Genomic DNA, 27,983 nt, shown 5'->3' on the forward strand with positions numbered 1-27,983 from the left:
TGCCCTGGCGGTGTGCTTTGGATCATTGTCATGTTGAAAGACCCAGCCACGTTTCATCTTCAATGCCCTTGCTGATGGAAGGCGGTTTGCACTCAAAATCTCACGATACATGGCCCCATTCATTCTTTCATGTACCCGGATCAGTCGTCCTGGCCCCTTTGCAGAGAAACAGCCCCAAAGCATGATGTTTCCACCACCATGCTCTACAGTAGGTATGGTGTTTGATGGATGCAACTCAGTATTCTTTTTCCTCCAAACACGACAAGTTGTGTTTCTACCAAACAGTTCCAGTTTGGTTTCATCAGACCATAGGACATCCTCCCAAAACTCCTCTGGATCATCCAAATGCTCTCTAGCAAACTTCAGACGGGCCCGGACATGTACTGGCTTAAGCAGTGGGACACGTCTGGCACTGCAGGATCTGAGTCCATGGTGGCATAGTGTGTTACTTATGGTAGGCCTTGTTACATTGGTCCCAGCTCTCTGCAGTTCATTCACTAGGCCCCCCCGCATGGTTCTGGGATTTTTGCTCACCGTTCTTGTGATCATTCTGACCCCACGGGGTGGGATTTTGCGTGGAGCCCCAGATCGAGGGAGATTATCAGTGGTCTTGTATGTCTTCCATTTTCTAATTATTGCTCCCACTGTTGATTTCTTCACCCCAAGCTGGTTGGCTATTGCAGTTTCAGTCTTCCCAGTCTGGTGCAGGGCTACAATTTTGTTTCTGGTGTCCTTTGACAGCTCTTTGGTCTTCACCATAGTGGAGTTTGGAGTCAGACTGTTTGAGGGTGTGCACAGGTGTCTTTTTATACTGATAACAAGTTTAAACAGATGCCATTACTACAGGTAATGAGTGGAGGAAAGAGGAGACTCTTAAAGAAGAAGTTACAGGTCTGTGAGAGCCAGAAATCTTGATTGTTTGTTTCTGACCAAATACTCATTTTCCACCATAATATGCAAATACAATGATAAAAAAACAGACAATGTGATTTTCTGGATTTTTTTTTATCAGTTTGTCTCCCATAGTTGAGGTCTACCTATGATGTAAATTACAGACGCCTCTCATCTTTTTAAGTGGTGGAACTTGCACTATTGCTGACTGACTAAATACTTTTTTGCCCCACTGTATGAGTCCACAGTCATGCCACTCGTTTCCCCCTCCCCAGAAATGTCTTTGTTTGCCACTGTGAAGCTAAATGTAAAGAGTACAGAAAGCATGAGATTCTTTGTTCTATTAAAGTGATATATATGGTCACCGAGCCGGGCTAGAGATATATCTATAACTCACTGAAACCACTAGCAGCTAAACGCAACGAGTGCAAAGAGTGGATTTCTCTGTAAGCAGTTCATGCAAGTACTCCGTATTTACACTTAAAAGAATCCCCATGATGTGGGGCACATCCTGATCATTGTGGCTTTCTGATACGAGGTTCATGCAGCGATATATGCATAAAAATGACATTTCATACCTCTAAGAAAAGGGGTGGTTTCAGCCTCTAAGTGATGTCACCACAAGGGGAGTGCCTGGGTTTTGGGCTGGGAGATAACTTAGTGAGACAGCAGTCTTGCAGGGTCTCTTGTCCGGGGTCTAGCTGCTACACAGGGGTGATGCATCTGGATATATACTCCACCTCAGCACACGGCCAGCCATGATGATGTAATGACATAATGACCTGTAAGTGTTCTTTTCAATTTTAATCCTTTTTTTATTTTTAATTGTATTGTACACATGATTTGTCTGCTTTATATCTTTTTATACCTCTGTAAACACTGTCTACCTTTTTGGGAGTAAAATATAAAAGTACTAGCTTGTCTCTCCTTGTTCTATAACTGTGATGTCCTCTAAAGTGAATTACGCTACTGATTTGGGTTGGCTCCGGACCCGTTAATACTTGGAAAATCAAAGCTGGTGGCAGCAGCATTGTTCCGGCTTGAGTGGGAGTAGTTATATCGCCCTCGCTGCAGTGTGCCCAATAGCCAGTACATAGCTGGCAGCCTTACTGGCGACTAGTTACCCTAGATGCAGTACCCTGACTGACCTGAGGGTAAGGGGGGCGCCAAAGAACTGCAAGTTCCAAACCAGAACTGGGAAGTGGGATATAGATAAATCCCCTTCAGAAAGTATCAGGGGCAACCAAACAACCCCAGTTCATGACAAATTGGTGTGAGTGGTGGGGATGATAAAGTTATCTTCCCCGTGAACTGTGACATATTGGTGGGATCCCCGACATATCCAATGGGATTCGTGACAGGTGGGCCAAGGGGATCTGGGCACCCTAGACCAGGTGGTTAGCCTGATCAAGCGTTATACGGCCATTTAGGACTTCATACAGGACTCTGCTCCACTACGGCTATCACGCTGGGCCCCGCCAGCCCAGGAGAATGGAAAAGGGACACGAAAATAGTGAGGAAAGAATGGTTGTAGATGACGAGGAAAAAGCTAACATATTAAACACCTTCTTCTTCACGGTGGAAAATGAAATGCTAGGTGAAATCCCAAGAAACAATGAAAACCCTATATTAAGGGTCACCAATCTAACCCAAGAAGAGGTGCGAAACCGGCTAAATAAGATTAAAATAGATAAATCTCCGGGTCCGGATGGCATACACCCACGAGTACTAAGAGAACTAAGTAATGTAATAGATAAACCATTATTTCTTATTTTTAGGGACTCTATAGCGACAGGGTCTGTTCCGCAGGACTGGCGCATAGCAAATGTGGTGCCAATATTCAAAAAGGGCTCTAAAAGTGAACCTGGAAATTATAGGCCAGTAAGTCTAACCTCTATTGTTGGTAAAATATTTGAAGGGTTTCTGAGGGATGTTATTCTGGATTATCTCAATGAGAATAACTGTTTAACTCCATATCAGCATGGGTTTATGAGAAATCGCTCCTGTCAAACCAATCTAATCAGTTTTTATGAAGAGGTAAGCTATAGGCTGGACCACGGTGAGTCATTGGACGTGGTATATCTCGATTTTTCCAAAGCGTTTGATACCGTGCCGCACAAGAGGTTGGTACACAAAATGAGAATGCTTGGTCTGGGGGAAAATGTGTGTAAATGGGTTAGTAACTGGCTTAGTGATAGAAAGCAGAGGGTGGTTATAAATGGTATAGTCTCTAACTGGGTCGCTGTGACCAGTGGGGTACCGCAGGGGTCAGTATTGGGACCTGTTCTCTTCAACATATTCATTAATGATCTGGTAGAAGGTTTACACAGTAAAATATCGATATTTGCAGATGATACAAAACTATGTAAAGCAGTTAATACAAGAGAAGATAGTATTCTGCTACAGATGGATCTGGATAAGTTGGAAACTTGGGCTGAAAGGTGGCAGATGAGGTTTAACAATGATAAATGTAAGGTTATACACATGGGAAGAGGGAATCAATATCACCATTACACACTGAACGGGAAACCACTGGGTAAATCTGACAGGGAGAAGGACTTGGGGATCCTAGTTAATGATAAACTTACCTGGAGCAGCCAGTGCCAGGCAGCAGCTGCCAAGGCAAACAGGATCATGGGGTGCATTAAAAGAGGTCTGGATACACATGATGAGAGCATTATACTGCCTCTGTACAAATCCCTAGTTAGACCGCACATGCAGTACTGTGTCCAGTTTTGGGCACCGGTGCTCAGGAAGGATATAATGGAACTAGAGAGAGTACAAAGGAGGGCAACAAAATTAATAAAGGGGATGGGAGAACTACAATACCCAGATAGATTAGCGAAATTAGGATTATTTAGTCTAGAAAAAAGACGACTGAGGGGCGATCTAATAACCATGTATAAGTATATAAGGGGACAATACAAATATCTCGCTGAGGATCTGTTTATACCAAGGAAGGTGACGGGCACAAGGGGGCATTCTTTGCGTCTGGAGGAGAGAAGGTTTTTCCACCAACATAGAAGAGGATTCTTTACTGTTAGGGCAGTGAGAATCTGGAATTGCTTGCCTGAGGAGGTGGTGATGGCGAACTCAGTCGAGGGGTTCAAGAGAGGCCTGGATGTCTTCCTGGAGCAGAACAATATTGTATCATACAATTATTAGGTTCTGTAGAAGGACGTAGATCTGGGTATTTATTATGATGGAATATAGGCTGAACTGGATGGACAAATGTCTTTTTTCGGCCTTACTAACTATGTTACTATGTTACTATGTTACTATGACCCTCTGTTGGGGCCAGTCAGGCCTGAGTTCGTACTGAGGGGGCACCCCCAGAGAGAGAATGACAAGAGACCCGTTTCCCATAAACCGGTCTCGCGGACTAGCTGTGCCGAAGCTATTAAGTATTGGCGGTGCCAAGGGCCAGGACATGTGGCTACCAACTGCCCCCTGATGGATGAACCCAAGGACTGCAGACTTACTTGCTGTGTATCGAAGTACGCCTAGGTAATCTTCTCCGCAGATCCTTTAATCCCAGTGGGTGAACCCCATCTGTGCCAGGTGCGCGTTAACGGACACCAGGTCGAGGCTCTCCTGGACTCAGGGAGCCTAGTAACACTTGTGCATGGGTCATTAACCCCTTCATGACCTTGGGATTTTTCGTTTTTCCGTGTTCGTTTTGCACTCCCCTCCTTCCCAGAGCCATAACTTTTTTATTTTTCCGTCAATTTGGCCATGTGAGGGCTTATTTTTTGCGGGACGAGTTGTACTTTTGAACGACATCATTGGTTTTAGCATGTCGTGTACTAGAAAACGGGAAAAAAAATTCCAAGTGCGGTGAAACTGCAAAAAAGTGCAGTCCCACACTTGTTTTTTGTTTGGCGTTTTTGCTAGGTTCACTAAATGCTAAAACTGACCTGACATTATGAATCTCCAGGTCAGTACGAGTTTATAGACACCTGACATGACTAGGTTATTCTTTACCTAAGTGGTGAAAAAAAATTCCAAACTTTGCTAAAAAAAAAAAAAAAATTGCGACATTTTCCGATACTCGTAGCGTCTCCATTTTTCATGATCTGGGGTCGGTTGAGGGCTTATTTTTTGCGTGCCGAGATGACGTTTTTAATGATAGCATTTTGGTGCAGATACATTCTTTTGATCGCCCGTTATTGCATTTTAATGCAATGTCACGGCGACCAAAAAAAACGTAATTCTGGCGTTTCGAACTTTTTTCTCGCTATGCTGTTTTTTTATTGATTTATTTTGATTGGGGCGAAAGGGGGGTGATTTAAACTTTTATATTTTTTTTATTTTTTTTCACATTTTTTTTTTACTTTTGCCATGCTTCAATAGCCTCCATGGGAGGCTAGAAGCAGGCACAGCACGATCGGCTCTGCTACATAGCAGCGATCTGCTGTTCGCTGCTATGTAGCAGAAAATCAGGTGTGCTGTGAGCGCCGACCACAGGGTGGCGCTCACAGCTGCCGGGGATCAGTAACCATAGAGGTCTCAAGGACCTCTATGGTTACAATACTGAAGCATCGCCGACCTCCGATCATGTGACGGGGGTCGGCGATGCCGTCATTTCCGGCCGCCCGGCAGGATGCGGTAGTTAAATGCCGCTGTCTGCGTTTGACAGCGGCATTTAACTATTTAATAGGCGCGGGCAGATCGCGATTCTGCCTGCGCCTATTACTGGCACATGTCAGCTGTTCAAAACAGCTGACATGGCCCGGCTTTGATGTGGGCTCACCGCCGGAGCCCGCATCAAAGCGGGGCCTCTGACCTCGGACGTACTATCCCGTCCGAGGTCAGAAAGGGGTTAATCTCTGAGTCACAACCCACTGGGAAAAAAGTCGGGGTTGTATGCATTCATAGTGAACTCCGTGAGTATCCAACAGTGGACGTTACATTTTTTACTCCGTGTGGAGAGGTTAAACATATGGTGGGAGAATTGACGACCCTTCCTTACTGAGCTGTTCTTGGAAGGGACTTGCCCCTGTTCTGGTCCCTGTGAAAGAATAAAATTACACCTCCCAGGACAAAAAAAATGTTCTGGGTGCAGAGCCTGAAGATTCTAAGACAGAGATCCCCGCCGTAGAGGTCACCCCCATAGGGAAAGAGTGTGAACCAGACAGGTTTCCCCTAGAGGTGATGGCAGAAGAGGTCAAGGAGACTGACAATTCCAGGGCTGGAAGTGCCCTGGGGGACGTTTGTGACAGCCCAGCTCCAGGATCTCACTCTAACCCGGGCATGGGAAAGAGTGATAGAGGTAAATGGGGTGGCACAAAAACCGGGTGCGGAGGCAGTATTCCTGTGCATAGCAGTCAATCAGGAGTTACTTTATAGGGTTGACAAAATCTGGGAAGTAGTGGAACAGCTGGTGGTGCTCCAATCCTACCATTGGGCGGTGCAAAAATAGATAAGTTCGGAACCCAAAGTTAAAGGTCCTGCTACTTGCAAGTCCTAATACTAATTTCAAAAACAGCAACATAAAAATAATTTTTTTCTCAGGATGCAGCCAGGCCTGCATTGGGTTGCGAGCTTGTCTATTTTGGCCAAAATATCAACCAATACCTAATTTAATGTATTTATCATATGCATTTTTTCTCATCTTCATCTTAAATTGCATTTTTTACCATTTTTTTTTGCAGAATGCAGCCAGGCCCCTTTTTGTTGGTTGGTTGTACTGGGGCGTCTGTCCTTGGGTTCACTCCTCTAGTGCTGGACAGCCCGCCTGACATAATATTACGGGTGTCATTAATTGGCTGTAAGCCGCACACTGTGCATCACACCTACCTGTGTGACTGGCATTCTCCTCAAGCCTCATTTGTGTGCTTTTCTTTCTACTAGGCAGCCACCTCCTCCATAATTTGGTAGGTTTGTGAGTGGCTGCTTTTATTAGTAGTTTGCACGTGTGCTGCCACTGCCTTTATAATGGGGGTCTGCTGCATCCTGCCTGTGGATTTGTGATCTGACTGGTGTTGATAAGGCTGTTTCCTTCTGGTATAACACACTGTATAATGACCCCCACATTTTGAGAGCCTCCTACAGTAGCCCCTACAATAGCTGCCATGCTGTATAATGGACCCCACTCTAGCTCCTCCTACAACGTATGAGTGACCGTTTACCCCACACACATAGTATATAATGCCAGACAGTCACACTACAAGTTTTAATTATGGTGTATACTCGTGTATAAGCCGAGATTTTCAGCCCATTTCTTTAGGCTGAAAGTGCCCCTCTCGGCATATACTCGAGTCACCCCCACCGGTTTGTCTTCCGTCACCCCCATCGGCCTGTCTCCCCTGTCCCCCAGTCCGTCTCTCTTCCCCGAAGTAATTTCTTACCCCCTCCTTCACAGCAGCAGCAGAGCAGCACGGTCCTGGCATGTATTGAGTCCCGGAGGTAGTGGTGTGCCGATAACCTATGGCGCAAGCTATAGCAGTGCCACCCTGTCATGTATGGAGTCCCGGAGGTAGCGGTGTGCTGGTAACTTATGGAGCAGCAATAGCAGTCGTGGAGGCAAGTGGTATCTGTACGGCAGGTGGAGGTAGCGGGCGGCCTGTATTTTCAGTGCAGTACGCTTCACTTCTGGTGACATCACGAATATTCATAAGCCATAATGAGTTGGAACGGAAGTGAAGCGTGCGCAGTGAAAATACAGGCCGCCCGCAACCTCCACCTGCCGTACGGCTAACTTTGGACCCTTGATCTCACACTATCATTACACAGATAGTGATACCCTGCATCAAATTGGGCAAACAGAAAATTTTGATGCCAGTTCTGATGCCCAGAACCCATTTGGGCCAGGCTGGAGTGACCTGAATTTGATGCAGGGTATCACTATTTATATAATGGTGGTGTGAGATCAGTGACCCAAAGTTATGTAACTCCATAAAAAAAAAACAGTTACTAAATCAAATCTGTGAAAATTGCCTATTTGCCCACTTTGATGTCAGATCTGATGCTCAGAACCTGTTAAAGGGTATCTGTCACCTACATTTTCATATATAAGCTGAGGCCACCGCGATCAGGGGCTTATCTACAGCATTATGGAATGCTGTAGATAAGCCCCCAATGTATCTTGAGGGGGGGGGACCTTTCCCGGCGCCTGCGCACTGAAGTACTTTTCTCTGCCCTCAGCAGGACAGATAAAGTATGCCTGCGCAGGAGCCGCGACTGGAAGCAAGGAAGAGGACGTCATCGCATAAAGATGGGGGGTCCCAGACCCGGACCGCGAAGCCCATCGGACCGGACCGCACCCCCAGGTAATTATAATATAAACTTGTTTTTCTTATTTTTCAGGTTACATTGTGGGCTTATCTCCAGCATTACAGAATGCTACAGATAAGCCACTGATGGCGGTGGCCGAAGCTTATATACGAAAAAGTAGGTAACGGATTACCTTTAAGGTCAGGCTAAAATCACCGAGTTTGATGCGGGGCATGGCTAGCTATGTAATGGCGATGTAGGATCAGTGGCCCAAAATCATTTAAACCCTTAAAAACACCAGTTACTCACTCAAATAGTTAAAATTGACTTATTTGCCCACTTGGATGCCAGTTCTGATGCCCAAAACACATTTGGGCCAGGCTGGAGTGACCTGAATTACATGAGGGGCATCACTATCTGCGTGTCTACATTGTGAGATCACTGGTCCAAAGTAATTTAACCCTTTTAATTTGCATTTTATCATTGTGATTTTTGTCATTAAATCTATAAGGCCGCCGTCACACATGCGAGTTTTACGGACGTAAGAGCGCAGAATCTACGTCCGTAAAACTCGCAAAAAATACGGCACAATTATTCTCTATGCCCCTGCTCCTATTTGCCGTATTTTACTGATCAGTATTATACGGCTTTCTACGGCCGTACAAAATCGCAGCATGCTGCGTTTGTCACCGTACTGCGCAAGAAATACGCCAATGAAAGTCTATGGAAGCGTGAAAAATACGGATTACACACGGACAAGCAGTGTGACTTGCGAGAAATACGCAGCGCTATTAGAGAGAAAAGCCGGTAATTCAGTGCGGTGTACAGTAAAATCACACTGACAGCTTACAGTAGAATAGGTAGAATAAATGTGTACACATAGAATAGGTATATATATATATATATATATATATGTCAGTGAGACACATATATGTATATATATTAATATTTATTCCAGCGCTATACAGCTTGAAAGCCGGTAATTCAATTACCGGCTTTTTCCTTCTCCTTCCTAAAACCCGACATGATTTGAGACATGGTTTACATACAGTAAACCATGTCTTCTCTCCATTTTTTTTGCAGATTCCACACTACTAATGTCAGTAGTGTGTATCTGCAAAATTTGGCCGTTCTAGCTCTTAAAATAAAGGGTTAAATGGCGGAAAAAATTGGCGTGGGCTCCCGCGCAATTTTCTCCGCCAGAGTAGTAAAGCCAGTGACTGAGGGCAGATATTAATAGCCTGGAGAGGGTCCACGGTTATTGGCCCCCCCCTGGCTAAAAATATCTGCCCCCAGCCACCCCAGAAAAGGCACATCTGGAAGATGCGCCTATTCTGGCACTTGGCCACTCTCTTCCCATTCCCGTGTAGCGGTGGGATATGGGGTAATGAAGGGTTAATGCCACCTTGCTATTGTAAGGTGACATTAAGCCTAATTAATAATGGAGAGGCGTCAATTATGACACCTATCCATTATTAATCCAATACTAGTAAAGGGTTAAATAAAACACAAACACATTTTTTAAAATTATTTTAATGAAATAAAAACAATGGTTGTTGCAGTATTTTATTCAACGCCCAATCCAGTCACTGAAGACCCTCGTTCTGTGAGTAAAAAAACATAATAAACCAACAATATACTTACCCTCCGCAGATCTGTAACGTCCAACGATGTAAATCCTTCTGAAGGGGTTAAAACATTTTGCAGCAAGGAGCTGTGCTAATGCAGGCTGCTCCTCGCTGCAAAACCCCAGGGAATGAGGCTAAAAATAGATCAATGATCTATATTTAGCATCATTTGCGGTGAGGCGCCCTCTGCTGGCTGTTCATAGATCGTGGGAAATTACCTAGAAAGCCAGGGAGCTGGCTGGGGGCAGATATTTTTAGCCAGGGGGGGGCCAATAACCGTGGACCCTCTCCAGGCTATTAATATCTGCCCTCAGTCACTGGCTTTACTACTCTGGCGGAGAAAATTGCGCGGGAGCCCACGCCAATTTTTTCCGCCATTTAACCCTTTATTTTAAGAGCTAGAACGGCCAAATTTTGCAGATACACACTACTGACATTAGTAGTGTGGAATCTGCAAAAAAAATGGAGAGAAGACATGGTTTACTGTATGTAAACCATGTCTCAAATCATGTCGGGTTTTAGGAAGGAGAAGGAAAAAGCCGGTAATTGACTTACCGGCTTTCAAGCTGTCTAGCGCTGGAATAAATATTAATATATATACATATATGTGTCTCACTGACATATATATATATATATATATACCTATTCTATGTGTACACATTTATTCTACCTATTCTACTGTAAGCTGTCAGTGTGATTTTACTGTACACCGCACTGAATTACCGGCTTTTCTCTCTAATATATGTGTCTACTGACACATATATATATATATATATATATATATATATATATATATATATAGACAGTATATATATATTTTCTTTTCTTTTTGGGACACATGGATCACTTCTATAGCGGTATGTTGGTTTTGCTAGCCTGCGAGAAAACCACGCAGTACGGATGCCATACGGATTACATACGGAGGATGCCATGCGCAAAAAACGCTGACACACCCTGCCTACGGAGGAGCTACGGACCACTTTTTTCGGGACTTTTCAGCGTATTACGGCCGTAATATACGGACCGTATTGTTTTACGCTGTGTGTGACGCCGGCCTAACAAATAGAAAAAAGGGCAGAATAAGAAACCAACTACAACCCCAAATATGAAACTGTACGAATAATAACGGCTCAGACTCATTTGTGAGAAAAATTCACAAGTGCAATCCGATAAAAAATCCCGTCTCTCACCTCCTGTCTCTCTATTTCTTCCCTCCTGTCTCTTTCTTCCCTCCTGTCTATCTCTCGTCTTCCGTCTCTCTGGTCTTCCGTCTCTCTCTTCCCTCCTGTGTCTCGTCTATCTCTTGTCTTCCGTCTCTCTCTTCCCTCCCATCTCTCCTCACCTCTTCATTCTCAGTCAGGCACTAAAGCGCTGATTTTTTGAGGGAATGATGTCACCGGAAGGGGCGGGGCCTCCTTCAGTCCAGTCAGTGAAGACCCGGAAGCAGGAAGTGCTGTGGCTATAATGTCCGGGCTCCTGGCAGCTCCTGACTACACTGCAGCCCTCACACTGTAGCTGCTTCACCATACCTCCCAACTTTTGAAGATGGGAAAGGCTACGTTCACATTTGCGTTGTTGTGTGCTGCGTCGGCGACGCAATGCACAACGCACGCAAAAACGCAGCGTTTTGTGACGCATGCGTTCATTTTTATAGCACAAAAAAATGCAACAAGCAGCGTCCTCTGCGCCCTGATGCTTGCGCCCAAAAAAACGCATGCGTCACAAAACGCAACAAAACGCATGTCCATGCGCCCCCCATGTTAAATATAGGGGCGCCTGACGCATGCGTTGCTGCGGTTGCGCCCGACGCACCACAAATGTGAACGTAGCCAAAGAGGGACAAAGCAAATTTTAAGCCACGCCCCTGACCACACCCATTCATAATTAGTCACACCCATATCCACTTCCCAACCACACGCATTTAGCACCGCTGATCACACTGTTTCATCTATATACATAATTGTCTAAGGGGTACTTCCGTCTGTCTGTCTGTTCTTCTGTCACGGATATTCATTGGTCCTGGCCTCTGTCTATCATGGGAATCCAAGTCGCTGATTGGTCGTGGCTGTTTTGCGGCGACCAATCAGCGACGGGCACAGTCCGGAAGAAAATGGCCACTCCATACTCCCCGCAGTCAGTGGCCGGCGCCCGCTCCCCGTAGTCACTGTCCCCGGCGCTCCGCTCCCCATAGTCTGTGTCCCCGGCGCTCCGCTCCCCTTAGTTTGTGTCCCCGCCGCTCCGCTCCCCGTAGTCTGTGTCCCCGACGCTCAGCTCCCCGCACTGTGTCCCCGGCGCCCGCTCCCCGTAGTTTGTGTCCCCGCCGCTCCGCTCCCCGTAGTCTGTGTCCCCGCCGCTCCGCTCCCCGCACTGTGTCCCCGGCGCTCCGCTCCCCGTAGTCTGTGTCCCCGGCGCTCCGCTCCCCGCACTGTATCCCCGGCGCTCCCTCCGCTCCCCACACTGTGTCCCCAGCGCTCCGCTCCCCGCACTGTGTCCCCGGCGCTCCGCTCCCCGTAGTCTGTGTCCCCGGCGCTCCGCTCCCCGCACTGTATCCCCGGCGCTCCCTCCGCTCCCCACACTGTGTCCCCAGCGCTCCGCTCCCCGCACTGTGTCCCCGGCGCTCCGCTCCCCGCACGCTCCATACTCCCCTCCGGTCACCGCTAACACAGGGCTAATGCCGGCGGTAACACATTCCGTTACCGCCGCTATTAACCCTGTGTCCCCAACCTTTTACTATTGATGCTGCCTATGCGGCATCAATAGTAAAAATATGTCATGTTAAAAATAATAAAAAAATACAAAAAACCTGCTATACTCACCCTCCGCCGCCATTCTCACTCCTCTCCACGCTCCCGGGACCGCTCCATTGCAAGCGGCAGGTTCCGCTCCCGTCCCAGGGCTGGTGTAGGACAAGGACCTGCCGTGACGTCATCATATGTCCTGCTCACACCAGCCCTGGGACGGGACCGCAAGCTGCCGCTTGCAATGGAGCGATCCCGGGAGCGTGGAGAGGAGCGAGAAAGGCGGCGGAGGGTAAGTATAGCAGGACTTCAACGGGCAATAGGTGAGTATATGTTTGTTTTTTTTTAAGTCTCTATACTACGTGCCTCTGTGCTGGGCAATATACTACTTAGCTCTGCTATATACTATATGGCTGGGAAATATACTACGACGCTGGGCAATATACTACGTGGCTGGGCAATATACTACGTGGTTGGGCAATATACTACGTGGCTGGGCAATATACTACGTCACTGGGCAATATACTACGTCACTGGGCAATATACTACATCACTGGGCAATATACTATGTGGCTGGCCAACATACTACGTGGCAGGGCAATACACTACGTGGCTGGGCAATATACTACGTGGCTGGGCAATATACTATGTGGCTGGGCAATATACTACGTGGACATGCATATTCTAGAATACCCAATGTGTTAGAATCGGGCCACCATCTAGTATACAATAATTATAAACAAAAAAATATGGCCACACAGTGCTCGATACTGTATAATGGCCACACATAATTCTCCATACTGTAATGACCGCATATGATTCCATACTGTATAATGACCCCACATAATGCTCAATACTGTATAATGACCGCACATGATGCTCCATACTGTATAATGGCTCCACATGATGCTCCATTCTGTATAATGACCGCACATGATGCTCCATACTGTATATTGGCTGCACATGATACTTCGTACCATATAATGGCGACACATAGCACCTCGCACACACACGGCTCCACTCCGTACACCTCGCACACACACGGCTCCGCTCTGTACACCTCATACACATACACGGCTCCGCTCCGTACACCTCATACACACACACGGCTCCGCTCCGTACACCTCATACACATACACGGCTCCGCTCCGTACACCTCATACACACACACGGCTCCGCTCCGTACACCTCATACACACACACGGCTCCGCTCCGTACACCTCATACACACACACGGCTCCGCTCCGTACACCTCATACACACACACGGCTCCGCTCCGTACACCTCATACACACACACGGCTCCGCTCCGTACACCTCATACACACACACGGCTCCGCTCCGTACACCTCATACACACACACGGCTCCGCTCCGTACACCTCATACACACACACGGCTCCGCTCCGTACACCTCATACACACACACGGCTCCGCTCCGTACACCTCATACACACACACGGCTCCGCTCCGTACACCTCATACACACACACGGCTCCGCTCCGTACACCTCATACACACACACGGCTCCGCTCCGTACACCTCATACACACACGGCTCCGCTCCGTACACCTCGTACACACACGGCTCCGCTCCGTACACCTCATACACACACACGGCTCCACTCCGTACACCTCGCTCACACACGGCTCCGCTCCGTACACCTCACACACACACGGCTCCGCTCCGTACACCTCGTACACACACGGCTCTGCTACATCCACACTCTACATCTCCTGACCCCACACAGGGCAGCATACTTACCTCATCCTGTGGCTAAAGCACCATGTGGCAGCAAGCTGGTAACCAGCACAGGCAGCCGAGTCCTGCAATCCACGGAGGTCCCGATCATGTGACCCCTGACTCCTCCCCTCCTGTGACCTCATCACAGGTCCTGTGCACAGAAAGCAGGCAGCCATACGGAAGGGTAAGGGCCAGGGGCATGGCTTAACACAAGGGGGCGTGTCGGTCCTGCTGTCTGCGGGATCAGAGCGTCCCGTGCTGGACAGCAGGGCAAAGGCTCAAAACCGGGACAATGAGGGACGGTTGGGAGCTATGCAATCAGATGGCTACCCAGGACCCAAATTCAGGGCTGGGAAGGAGCGGGAGGGAATTGGGGGGTATTTTCCTGCTAAGGCACTGAAATAATCATAAGAAGAAGAAAAAAACAAGAGAGTCTGACGCATGGTGGCGCTGAGGCTGCAGGGGCAAATAGGTGTGGCCACATGCAAGCATATGTGCGTGCTCGCTTGCGTGTGAGTGTGCGCTTCCTAGTTGTGGCGCGCTTCAGACAGTCAAAGGGGTTGTTCCCTTTCAATAAAAGTTCATCTAAGCTTGCAGGCTATTAGAAAGCAACAATCCACCCTGTACTCACCCTACCCGGGTCCACCGGAGGATCTCGGCACTGCTCTAGGTCTGTGGTATTAGCTGCGACGCTGACGTCACGTCGGCAGCCGATCAGTGAGCTCAGCGGCTCTGAGCAGGGCGTTCTGCCTACAAACCCTTTAAGGGAGACAGCAAAAAAGTGACGAGAAAGGAAAGCACAAAAGGGCCTCTTGCTGAGCACTGGACAGGGCAGCCGGCAGCCAGACTGCAAAGTAGAAAAGCAGCAAGTGAGAGGCCTGTCTCTGCCTACGGCCACACCACCCTGAACACGCCCGATCTTGTCTGATCTCGGAAGCTAAGCAGGGTTGGGCCTGGTTAGTACTTGGATGGGAGACTGCCTGGGAATACCAGGTGCTGTAGGCTTTTTCTTCCACCAGCAGGGACTCTCCTCTATGCCTTTTTTCCATTCCCTTTCACAAGGGCACACATGCTTCTTTCTTCTTTTCATTTGCTTTCACTCTTGCGCTGTTCCATCCTTGCAAAATGTCAGCATCCTTCTCATCACCGTGGGCCTCCAGCATTGTTGCTTCTTTACTTTTAATACTAGGCTTCTTTTCATCAGGACCAGCACCTCCTGCGGGCTTGGAAGCAACCGCCGGCAACCTGGTGGCCAGTTTACAGGACAAAGCAAGCAGAGCACCTTTGCAGGCAACACGACCCCCTGAAGAGCAGCTCACAGTCACTCGCAACCATCTCACCCTCTTCCTTCATTCGCTCCTGGACGTCTCGATCTGCCTCAAGTTGCGGCTCCAGCTGGCTCTTTCTGTCACGTCCCCCCAGATGAATGGTTTAGCCTGCAGGAGACCACAAGCAATTGTAATATGTAGTCCACATCACCTGCTAGGCTTTTTATTAGGATATCCACTATTTATTATGTTTTATTATGAATATCTATTACAATACAAAACAAGGTTGCCTATAAGTAGGCTGAACATGTGTACAATTATTATTATTTATATAGCGCCATTAATTCCATGGTGCTGTATATGAGAAAAGGGGTTACAGATAACGTTTACAGTAAACAAATTTACAATGACAGACTAGTGCAGAGGGGAGAGGACCCTGTGCTTGCGGACTTACATTCTACATCATTCTTCATGCGGTACAATATACTACCCGCCAAGTTCTTACCAGGATATTAAGCTCCTATTATTTTAATGTGCCTCAATTGTTTTAACTAACGAAATACATTTTCTTTTAATATTCCTTCAGGCATAGTCTACCTTATTTTTAGTTCTACACAAATTGTTTTTAGTTTATATTATTAATAAAATATTGTTTTTTAATTTAGGAAAATCTACATTCAATAAAGTATCTTTTGTTCTAACCTCAAGCACAATTCATATTTTAAATATAGTATATGGAGCAAGTTTTGGTTTTATTACAAAAAGGGCATATCTTCAGTATAAGTATAAGTCTCCATAAATATACCATGTATATCTACTTTTTGGACATTCAAGATAATTATTGCATGCTTTAACATGTGTTTCATACCCCTGTTTTGTAAAGGCAGCTAGAAGAAACTTTTTAGCATGAACACAGGTCATTCCAGGCCAATTAATTACAAAATCCGCTACACATAGCACCTAATTAAGCAGCAGAGGCGACAGGTGGGCGACACTATATAAGGACGGGCTATACAGGGGAGCCATAGCCCTGACGAAGAAGGAACGTATCCTTCGAAACGCGTCGGACTAATCTGGCCCCTGCACGCGCCCGTCTATCAGCCGTGTGACGTCACAAATCTTTTTGACACGCCCCCTCCGCACTCCGCCACAGCCTCGGCGTTGCTTCCAGCTGGGGCACGGCTGAAGCCGGCGGTTCTCTGCGGCCAGCCAGGAGGACCCTTTTGAAGGGGAGGACGCTCCCGTATCATTCCCTGGTTGCTATGGCGCTCCATGCCATCCTGAACTGGAAGGTCTCTTATCAACAACCCTGCAGTACACTAACATTTCGTCCTAAAAACGGACTCTGCACTTGTCATCGTGAAAGCAGCTCACCGCTACCAACAAACTTAGGCTACTTTCACACTTCCGTCATTTACAAGGCGTCGCAATGCGTCATTCTGTGTAAAAAACACATTCTGCAAAGTTGCCAGCGGGATGCGTTTTTTGCCCATAGCATTGTATTACCAACGCATCGCGACGTATGGACACACGTTCCATATGTCGTGCACTGGATGCATCGGTATTTGGCGGGCCGTCGTATTGAAAAAACGTTCAAGGGAATGTTTTTTTGTACGTCGGGTCCTGCATTTTAAACTGCGCAGGCGCAGCCGGAACTCCACCCCCTCCTCCCTGGGACTTCACAATGGGCAGCGCATGCGTTGAAACACTGCGACCGCTGCCCACGTTGTGCTAAAAAACTTCATCGTTCGTCGGTACATCGCGCTGACACTTAGCAACGCCACTACTGAGAATGATAAGACTGTGTGGGCTCCTGTCACATATAGATTTATGTCTGTAGAATGTATGGGAACTGTTGTGAATTCTGTGGCAGAGCTCCCTCCTGTGGTCACAAGTGGTACTTCGGCTGATTCTGTCTGTGAACTTCCGTTGGTGGAGGAAAGTGGTACTGCGGCTTCTGAGTTTCCTTCCTCAGGTGATGCGGTGAAGTCGTTAGGTGCTGCTCTATTTAACTCCACCTAGTGCTTTGCTCCTGGCCTCCTGTCAATGTTCTAGTGTTGCATTTCAAAAACCTGACCTGCACATCCAAACATAGACACAGTGTGAACAGGTGCTGAACCCAGAGTCGCCAACTCGTATATAGTTAAGTAAATAGGGCAGCACACTGCAGCGCCAAAACATGCAAACTTGAAAACACGAAATTTGAACTGCATTACTGCACTAGAAATATGAAAAATGAGAGCTTTTAGCGCATAAAAATGGCCAATTTTATGTGTACCTCGTAGCCACTTTACGGCATCTCTCTTATACGAGGTCCTACGCTAAACCTACCTCACTGAGAATAAACGTCTCCATCTGAATGGGCACATGTGAAACCTCTTCTTGGACTCAAATTCTCTCTCTCTGTGGAGGGGTATTGGACCTACTATAATTAAAACACCTGAAGCTAGGAGCTAGGACGAAGGAGCCTCCGCTCCGAAACGCGCGTCGGGTGCACGTGTGGGACCAGACCGGGCTGCCAACCAGTACCCCCCTGCTACAGGTAGAACTTCCAGCCGCATTGCGGCGACTAGTCCTGGTATTCACCGGGCAGCCATATGGGGAGTTGCATGGTCTTAGGTTAAGATGGGGGAGGGACATAGTTAGGTGTAATAGTCTTTATGCATATTTAGAGTGGCGTTATTGGCTGCATACGGGTTTATCATCATTGACATTGCCGTTTGCACTGCATTGTGGTATTTATATTTATTTTTATTTACATTGTTTTTGTCATCCCGTTAGGCATATTATATATGTATGTACTAGGATTTATAGATATTTCTAGGTATAGAATTTATCCTCATTAGCGTCCTTTTTGGCAGCCTTAGTTCTCTGGTCCGCATGTTTTTCAGACATAGTGGCGACTGGTTGGGGCAATCGCCACCATTACTTCACCTTGTTCTGTTTTTTGTCTCAAGCCTATTTGGGCTTTTTTATGATTGTAACTTTGTTTGTTAATAAAGATGTTTATGTATTTATACCTCATTTTGGTCGTTCTTTATGTGGTTTCCACACTCCCTTTCTATATATTAGTGATGATATCAGAATGTATGGGCCCCTGTCAGGTATATATTAGTGATGATATCAGAATGTATGGGATCCTATCAAGTGTATATTAGTGATGATATCAGAATGTATGGGCCCCTGTCAGGTATATATTAGTGATATCAGAATGTATCGGCCTCTGTCAGGTATATATTAGTGATGATATCAGAATGTACGGGCTCCTGTCAGGTATATACAGTTAGGGCCAGAAATATTTGGACAGTGACACAATTTTCGCGAGTTGGGCTCTGCATGCCACCACATTGGATTTGAAATGAAACCTCTACAACAGAATTCAAGTGCAGATTGTAACGTTTAATTTGAAGGGTTGAACAAAAATATCTGATAGAAAATGTAGGAATTGTACACATTTCTTTACAAACACTCCACATTTTAGGAGGTCAAAAGTAATTGGACAAATAAACATAACCCAAACAAAATATTTTTATTTTCAATATTTTGTTGCAAATCCTTTGGAGGCAATCACTGCCTTAAGTCTGGAACCCATGGACATCACCAAACGCTGGGTTTCCTCCTTCTTAATGCTTTGCCAGGCCTTTACAGCCGCAGCCTTCAGGTCTTGCTTGTTTGTGAGTCTTTCCGTCTTAAGTCTGGATTTGAGCAAGTGAAATGCATGCTCAATTGGGTTTAGATCTGGAGATTGACTTGGCCATTGCAGAATGTTCCACTTTTTGGCACTCATGAACTCCTGGGTAGCTTTGGCTGTATGCTTGGGGTCATTGTCCATCTGTACTATGAAGCGCCGTCCAATCAACTTTGCAGCATTTGGCTGAATCTGGGCTGAAAGTATATCCCGGTACACTTCAGAATTCATCCGGCTACTCTTGTCTGCTCTTATGTCATCAATAAACACAAGTGACCCAGTGCCATTGAAAGCCATGCATGCCCATGCCATCACGTTGCCTCCACCATGTTTTACAGAGGATGTGGTGTGCCTTGGATCATGTGCCGTTCCCTTTCTTCTCCAAACTTTTTCTTCCCATCATTCTGGTACAGGTTGATCTTTGTCTCATCTGTCCATAGAATACTTTTCCAGAACTGAGCTGGCTTCTTGAGGTGTTTTTCTGCAAATTTAACTCTGGCCTGTCTATTTTTGGTATTGATGAATGGTTTGCATCTAGATGTGAACCCTTTGTATTTACTGTCATGGAGTCTTCTCTTTACTGTTGACTTAGAGACAGATACACCTACTTCACTGAGAGTGTTCTGGACTTCAGTTGATGTTGTGAACGGGTTCTTCTTCACCAAATTAAGTATGCGGCGATCATCCACCACTGTTGTCATCCGTGGACGCCCAGGCCTTTTTGAGTTCCCAAGCTCACCAGTCAATTCCTTTTTTCTCAGAATGTACCCAACTGTTGATTTTGCTACTCCAAGCATGTCTGCTATCTCTCTGATGGATTTTTTCTTTTTTTTCAGCCTCAGGATGTTCTGCTTCACCTCAATTGAGAGTTCCTTTGACCGCATGTTGTCTGCTCACAGCAACAGCTTCCAAATGCAAAACCACACACCTGGAATCCACCCCTGACCTTTTAACTACTTCATTGATTACAGGTTAACGAGGGAGACGCCTTCAGAGTTAATTGCAGCCCTTAGAGTCCATTGTCCAATTACTTTTGGTCCCTTGAAAAAGAGGACGCTATGCATTACAGAGCTATGATTCCTAAACCCTTTCTCCAATTTGGATGTGGAAACTATCATATTGCAGCTGGGAGTGTGCACTTTCAGCCCATATTATATATATATAATTGTATTTCTGAACATGTTTTTGTAAACAGCTAAAATAACAAAACTTGTGTCACTGTCCAAATATTTCTGGCCCTAACTGTATTAGTGATGATACAGGTTTATATTAGTGATATCAGAATGTATGGGCCCCTGTCAATTATATATTAGTGATGATATCAGAATGTATGGGCCCCTGTCAGGTGTATATTAGTGATGATAGCAGAATGTATGGGCTGTGCCCCTGGTAGGTATATATCAGTGATGACATCAGAATGAAATATATATATATATATATATCTACTATATAAAGCTGAATGTGTGTGTGTGTGTGTGTGTGTGTGTGTGTGTGTGTGTGTGTGTGTGTGTGTGTGTGTGTGTGTGTGTCCGGGATTGGCATCTGCACCGTCGCAGCTACAGCCACAAAATTTTGCACAGTCATACGTCTGGACCCCGAGAGCGTCATAGGCTATATTGTGAGGCGAAATTTTAACCCCGCGCGTTCCAATTCACCAAACAATTTTGCCCCTATCTACATAATGGGGAAAAAAGTGAACGGAAAAGTGTTGGAAGCGTCGCAGCTACAGCAACAAAATTTTGCACAGTCACACGTCTGGACCCTGAGAGCGTCATAGGCTACGTTGTGAGGTGAAATTTTAACCCCCGCGCTTTCCAATTCACCAAACAATTTTGCCCCTATCTACATAATGGGGAAAAAAGTGAAAGGAAAAGTGTTGGAGGCGTCGCAGCTACAGAAACAAAATTTTGCACAGTCACACGTCTGGACCCTGAGAGCGTCATAGGCTACGTTGTGAGGTGAAATTTTAACCCCGCGCTTTCCAATTCACCAAACAATTTTGCCCCTATCTACATAATGGGGAAAAGTGTTGGAGGCAAATTGACAGCTGCCAGATGTGAACAAGGGGGACTTAAAGAGTGAGAGCGATGGCGCCAAAGAGTATATACCGTACAGTTGCTAAGCTGGGGCCCCGATATGGGATACTCACCACACACGGGGATATGAACACACACACACAAAACGCGCCACACACTACCACGTGCTTGAACACATATTAACCTCAGCACACATTTCACCACACATACACCAACCTCGCCACATAAAAGTCGAAACACAAAAGTCGCCGCTCAAAACTCGCCACGCGCAAAACTCGCCACATGCAAAAACTAGGCTCACGCAAAACTCGCCACAAGTGTTGTGAGTTCTGTTTTTGGGCTCCCTCTGGTGGTTACTGATGGTACTGGGTGACTTGTCTTTCCTGGGTCTCTGGTTCCACCTGTTCCATCAGGATATGGGAGTTTCCTATTTAACCTGGCTTTGCTGGCATTTCCTCGCCGGTTATCAATGTATCCAGTGTGTCTTGTTACCTCTGCTCCCTGCTCCTAGAACCTTCTGGTCAAGCTAAGTTTGGATTTTCCTGTTTTGGTGTTTTGCTTAATTTGGTTTTTAGTCCAGCCTGCAGATATGTGATTCTTTGCTGCTGGTTGCTCTAGTGGGCTGAAATTGCTCCTCATGTACCATGAGTTGGCACATGAGTTCAAGTAATTTCAGGATGGTTTTTTGAAGGGTTTTTCGCTGACCGCGCAGTTCACTTTTGTATCCTCTGCTATCTAGCTTTAGCGGGCCTCATTTTGCTGAAACTGTTTTCATATTGCGTATGTGCTTTCCTCTCATTTCACCGTCATTATATGTGGGGGGCTGCTATTTCTGTGGGGTATTTCTCTGGAGGCAAGAGAGGTCTGTGTTTCTTCTAATAGGGGAAGTTAGATCTTCGGCTGGAGCGAGACGTCTAGGATCATCGTAGGCACGTTCCCCGGCTAATTTTATTTGTGTGTTAGGTTCAGGGTCGCGGTCAGCTCAGGTTCCATCGCCCTAGAGCTTGTTTGTATCTGTGCTTGTCCTTTAGTGATCCCCTGCCATTGGGATCATGACAGTATAACCGGCCCACAAAGTGTTAATTGTATTGGCTGAAGTAGGAGGATAAGTAGTCTGAGGAAGTTTTTTTTTTTCTCTTTCCCTCAGAGTTTGCTGCCTAGCCTTATTGCAGCCTGGCTACTTCCTCCTCCTCTTAATCTTTGAATGGCTCTGATCTCAGCTGTTTATCATGGACGTCCAGAGTTTGGCTTCCAGCCTGAATAATCTTGCCGCTAAGGTTCAAAATATACAGGATTTTGTTGTACATGCTCCTATGTCTGAACCTAGAATTCCTGTCCCAGAGTTTTTTTCTGGAGATAGATCTCGTTTTCTGAATTTTAGGAACAATTGCAAGTTGTTTCTTTCTTTGAAATCTCGCTCCTCTGGAGACCCTGCTCAGCAAGTCAAGATTATTATATCTTTCCTGCGGGGTGACCCTCAGGATTGGGCATTTGCATTGGCACCAGGGGACCCTGCGTTGCTTAATGCGGATGCATTTTTTCTGGCATTGGGTTTGCTCTATGAGGAACCTAACCAAGAGATTCAGGCTGAAAAAGCTTTGTTGGCCCTCTCTCAGGGGCAAGATGAAGCAGAAATTTATTGTCAAAAATTTCGGAAGTGGTCGGTGCTTACTCAGTGGAATGATTGCGCCCTGGCTGCAAAGTTCAGAGATGGCCTTTCTGAGGCCATTAAAGATGTTATGGTGGGGTTCCCTGCGCCTACTGGTCTGAATGAGTCTATGACTATGGCTATTCAGATTGATCGGCGTTTACGGGAGCGCAAACCTGTGCATCATTTGGCGGTGTCGTCTGAACCGTCACCTGAGATAATGCAATGTGATAGAATTCAGTCCAGAAGCGAACGGCAAAAGTATAGGCGGAAAAAAGGGTTGTGCTTTTATTGTGGTGATTCAGCTATCAGCATGCTCTAAACGCACAAAAAAGGTTGATAAGTCTGTTGCCATTAGTACTTTACAGTCTAAGTTCATTCTGTCTGTGACTCTGATTTGTTCATTATCATCCATTTCCGTTGATGCCTATGTGGATTCAGGCGCTGCCCTGAGTCTTATGGATTGGTCATTTGCCAATCGCTGTGGGTTTAGTCTGGAGCCTCTGGAAGTCCCTATTCCTTTGAAGGGAATTGACTCTACACCTTTGGCTATGAATAAACCTCAGTACTGGACACAAGTGACCATGCGTATGACTCCCGTTCATCAGGAGGTGATTTGCTTCCTGGTACTGTATAATTTGCATGATGTCCTAGTGCTTGGTCTGCCATGGTTACAAACTCATAATCCAGTCCTTGACTGGAAATCAATGTCTGTGTTAAGCTGGGGTTGTCAGGGGGTTCATGATGATGCACCTCCGATTTCTATCGCTTCATCTACTCCTTCTGAGATTCCTGTATTTTTGTCTGATTATCGGGATGTTTTTGAGGAGCCTAAGCTCAGTTCGCTTCCTCCTCACAGGGATTGCGATTGTGCTATAAATTTAATTCCAGGCAGTAAATTTCCTAAAGGTCGTTTGTTCAATCTGTCAGTGCCAGAGCATACTGCTATGCGGGATTATGTTAAGGAGTCCTTGGAAAAGGGACATATCCGTCCATCTTTGTCCCCTTTGGGAGCAGGTTTTTTTTTCGTGGCCAAAAAAGATGGTTCCTTGAGGCCTTGTATAGATTATCGTCTTTTGAATAAGATTACCGTAAAATATCAGTATCCTTTGCCATTGTTGACTGATTTGTTTGCTCGCATTAAGGGGGCTAGATGGTTCACTAAGATTGATCTTCGGGGTGCGTATAATCTTATACGAATAAAGCAAGGTGATGAGTGGAAAACCGCATTTAATACGCCTGAGGGCCATTTTGAGTATTTGGTAATGCCTTTTGGACTTTCTAATGCTCCTTCAGTCTTCCAGTCCTTTATGCACGATATTTTCCGTGAATATCTGGATAAATTTATGATTGTGTATTTGGATGATATTTTGTTTTTTTTTCTGATGACTGGGAGTCTCATGTTCAGCAGGTCAGGAAGGTGTTTCAGGTCCTGCGGGCCAATTCCTTGTTTGTAAAAGGCTCAAAGTGTCTCTTTGGAGTCCAGAAGATTTCTTTCTTGGGGTATATTTTTTCCCCTTCTACTATTGAGATGGATCCCGTCAAGGTTCAGGCTATTTGTGACTGGACGCAGCCTACATCTCTTAAGAGTCTACAGAAGTTCTTGGGCTTTGCTAATTTCTATCGTCGTTTTATAACTAATTTTTCTAGTGTGGTTAAGCCTTTGACGGATTTGACTAAGAAGGGTGCTGATGTTGCTAATTGGTCTCCTGCGGCTGTGGAGGCCTTTCGGGAACTTAAGCGCCGGTTTTCTTCTGCTCCTGTGTTGCGTCAGCCAGATGTTTCGCTCCCTTTTCAGGTTGAGGTTGATGCTTCCGAGATTGGAGCGGGGGCGGTTTTGTCACAGAGAATCTCCGATGGCTCAGTGATGAAGCCATGCGCGTTTTTTTCTAGAAAGTTTTCGCCGGCTGAGCGGAATTATGATGTTGGTAATCGGGAACTTTTGGCCATGAAGTGGGCATTTGAGGAATGGCGTCATTGGCTAGAGGGTGCTAGACATCGTGTGGTGGTCTTGACTGATCACAAAAATTTGATTTACCTTGAGTCTGCCAGGCGTCTGAATCCTAGACAGGCTCGTTGGTCACTGTTTTTCTCTCGTTTCAATTTTGTGGTTTCATACCTGCCAGGTTCAAAGAATGTGAAAGCGGATGCTCTTTCTAGGAGTTTTGTGCCTGACTCCCTTGGAAATTCTGAGCCCACTGGTATCCTTAGGGATGGGGTGATTTTGTCTGCTGTCTCCCCAGACTTGAGACGTGCTTTGCAGGAGTTTCAGGCGGGTAAACCTGATCGTTGTCCGCCTGAGAGACTGTTTGTTCCGGATAATTGGACCAGTAGAGTTATCTCCGAGGTCCATTCTTCTGCGTTGGCAGGTCATCCTGGAATATTTGGTACTAGAGACTTGGTGGCCAGGTCTTTTTGGTGGCCTTCCTTGTCGAGGGATGTGCGTTCTTTTGTGCAGTCTTGTGAAGTTTGCGCTCGGGCTAAGCCTTGCTGTTCTCGGGCCAGTGGATTGTTGTCACCTTTGCCTATCCCGAAGAGGCCTTGGACGCACATTTCCATGGACTTTATTTCGGATCTCCCTGTCTCTCAAAAAATGTCCGTCATCTGGGTTGTGTGTGATCGCTTTTCTAAAATGGTTCATCGGGTACCCTTGCCTAAGTTACCTTCCTCCTCTGAGTTGGTCCCTCTGTTTTTTCAGAACGTGGTTCGGTTGCATGGGATTCCTGAGAACATCGTTTCTGACAGGGGATCCCAGTTTGTGTCTAGATTTTGGCGGACGTTCTGTGCTAAGATGGGCATTGATTTGTCCTTTTCGTCTGCATTCCATCCTCAGACGAATGGCCAGACTGAACGAACTAATCAGACCTTGGAAACTTATTTAAGGTGTTTTGTTTCTGCTGATCAGGATGACTGGGTTACCTTTTTGCCGCTGGCTGAGTTTGCCCTTAATAATCGGGCTAGTTCTGCTACCTTGGTTTCTCCTTTCTTTTGTAATTCGGGGTTTCATCCTCGTTTTTCCTCTGGTCAGGTGGAACCTTCTGATTGTCCTGCAGTGGACATGGTGGTGGATAGGTTGCATCGGATTTGGAGTCATGTGGTGGACAATTTGAAGTTGTCCCAGGAGAAGGCTCAGCAGTTTGCTAATCGCCGTCGCCGCGTGGGTCCTCGACTTCATGTTGGGGACTTGGTGTGGTTGTCTTCTCGTTTTGTTCCTGTGAAGGTCTCTTCTCCTAAGTTCAAGCCTCGGTTCATCGGTCCCTATAGGATCTTGGAAATTCTTAACCCTGTGTCGTTTCGTTTGGATCTCCCGGCATCGTTTGCTATTCATAATGTGTTCCATCGGTCGTTGTTGCGGAAGTATGAGGTACCTGTTGTTCCTTCGCTTGAGCCTCCTGCTCCAGTGCTGGTGGAGGGAGAATTGGAGTATGTTGTGGAGAAGATCTTGGATTCTCGTGTTTCCAGACGGAAACTCCAGTATTTGGTCAAGTGGAAGGGTTATGGTCAGGAGGATAATTCTTGGGTGGTTGCCTCTGATGTTCATGCTGATGATTTGGTTCGCGCTTTTCATAGGGCTCATCCTGGTCGCCCTGGTGGTTCTCGTGAGGGTTCGGTGACCCCTCCTCAAGGGGGGGTACTGTTGTGAGTTCTGTTTTTGGGCTCCCTCTGGTGGTTACTGATGGTACTGGGTGACTTGTCTTTCCTGGGTCTCTGGGTTCCACCTGTTCCATCAGGATATGGGAGTTTCCTATTTAACCTGGCTTTGCTGGCATTTCCTCGCCGGTTATCAATGTATCCAGTGTGTCTTGTTACCTCTGCTCCCTGCTCCTAGAACCTTCTGGTCAAGCTAAGTTTGGATTTTCCTGTTTTGGTGTTTTGCTTAATTTGGTTTTTAGTCCAGCCTGCAGATATGTGATTCTCTGCTGCTGGTTGCTCTAGTGGGCTGAAATTGCTCCTCATGTACCATGAGTTGGCACATGAGTTCAAGTAATTTCAGGATGGTTTTTTGAAGGGTTTTTCGCTGACCGCGCAGTTCACTTTTGTATCCTCTGCTATCTAGCTTTAGCGGGCCTCATTTTGCTGAAACTGTTTTCATACTGCGTATGTGCTTTCCTCTCATTTCACCGTCATTATATGTGGGGGGCTGCTATTTCTGTGGGGTATTTCTCTGGAGGCAAGAGAGGTCTGTGTTTCTTCTAATAGGGGAAGTTAGATCTTCGGCTGGAGCGAGACGTCTAGGATCATCGTAGGCACGTTCCCCGGCTACTTTTATTTGTGTGTTAGGTTCAGGGTCGCGGTCAGCTCAGGTTCCATCGCCCTAGAGCTTGTTTGTATCTGTGCTTGTCCTTTAGTGATCCCCTGCCATTGGGATCATGACACACAAGTGCAAAACTCACCTCATGGAAAACTCGCCACACGCAAAACTTGCACACGCGGAAAAATTGCCACATGCACAAAAGTTGCAAAACATGCAAAAGTTGCCTCACACAAAACTTGCACAAACTCAAAATGCACCACACATAAAACTTGCCACGCGCAAAACTCGCTGCACACAACTTGCTACACTAACCTGTCACATGCAACTCGACACACAAAAAGTTGCTACACGCATGTTGCCACACAAGTCATCTCACAAAAGTCGCTACATGCATGTCGCCACACGCAACTCAACACACACAACTTGACAAACGAAACTCGCCCTAAAACACACACAAGTCTGGTATTATCCTTCAAAAACAAAAATCTGATTAATAAGTAGACAAACTACAATAGCAACAAATGTACCATATAGGAAATACGGCAGCTGTCAGTCACATGACCTGTCTATTATGTGTATGTGTGAGCTAATATATACTGCCAGGGGGAGGGCTTCCTGTTGGCTGGGGATTTATCAGGCTGCCAATTTAGCTTACAAATACTGAGGTAAAAATACTGAGCAAATAACATGTGAACGAGGTCTAATACAGGAGGAGATGACACACAGGTATATACTATATAAAGGAGCAGATGACCTACAGGTATATACTATATACAGGAGGAGATGACACACAGGTATATGCTATATATAGATGACATACAGTTATATACTATATACAGGAGGAGATGACATACAGCTATATACTATATACAGGA

The 27,983-nt window shown here is 46.2% G+C and overlaps 1 non-coding gene and 1 pseudogene across 1 annotated transcript; one reads left to right on the plus strand and one right to left on the minus strand.

Annotated features, from left to right (window-relative positions):
• LOC138646178 (zinc finger protein 850-like) overlaps nt 1-27,983 on the minus strand; it is a 116,456-nt pseudogene that overhangs the window by 32,692 nt on the left and 55,781 nt on the right.
• LOC138646252 (5S ribosomal RNA) lies at nt 15,100-15,218 on the plus strand. Its single transcript, XR_011314826.1, has one exon. It is a non-coding gene; the product is annotated as a 5S ribosomal RNA (ribosomal RNA).

The sequence above is a fragment of the Ranitomeya imitator genome, chromosome 7 (assembly GCF_032444005.1).
Source record: "Ranitomeya imitator isolate aRanImi1 chromosome 7, aRanImi1.pri, whole genome shotgun sequence".
NCBI classification, from domain to species: Eukaryota; Metazoa; Chordata; class Amphibia; order Anura; family Dendrobatidae; genus Ranitomeya; species Ranitomeya imitator.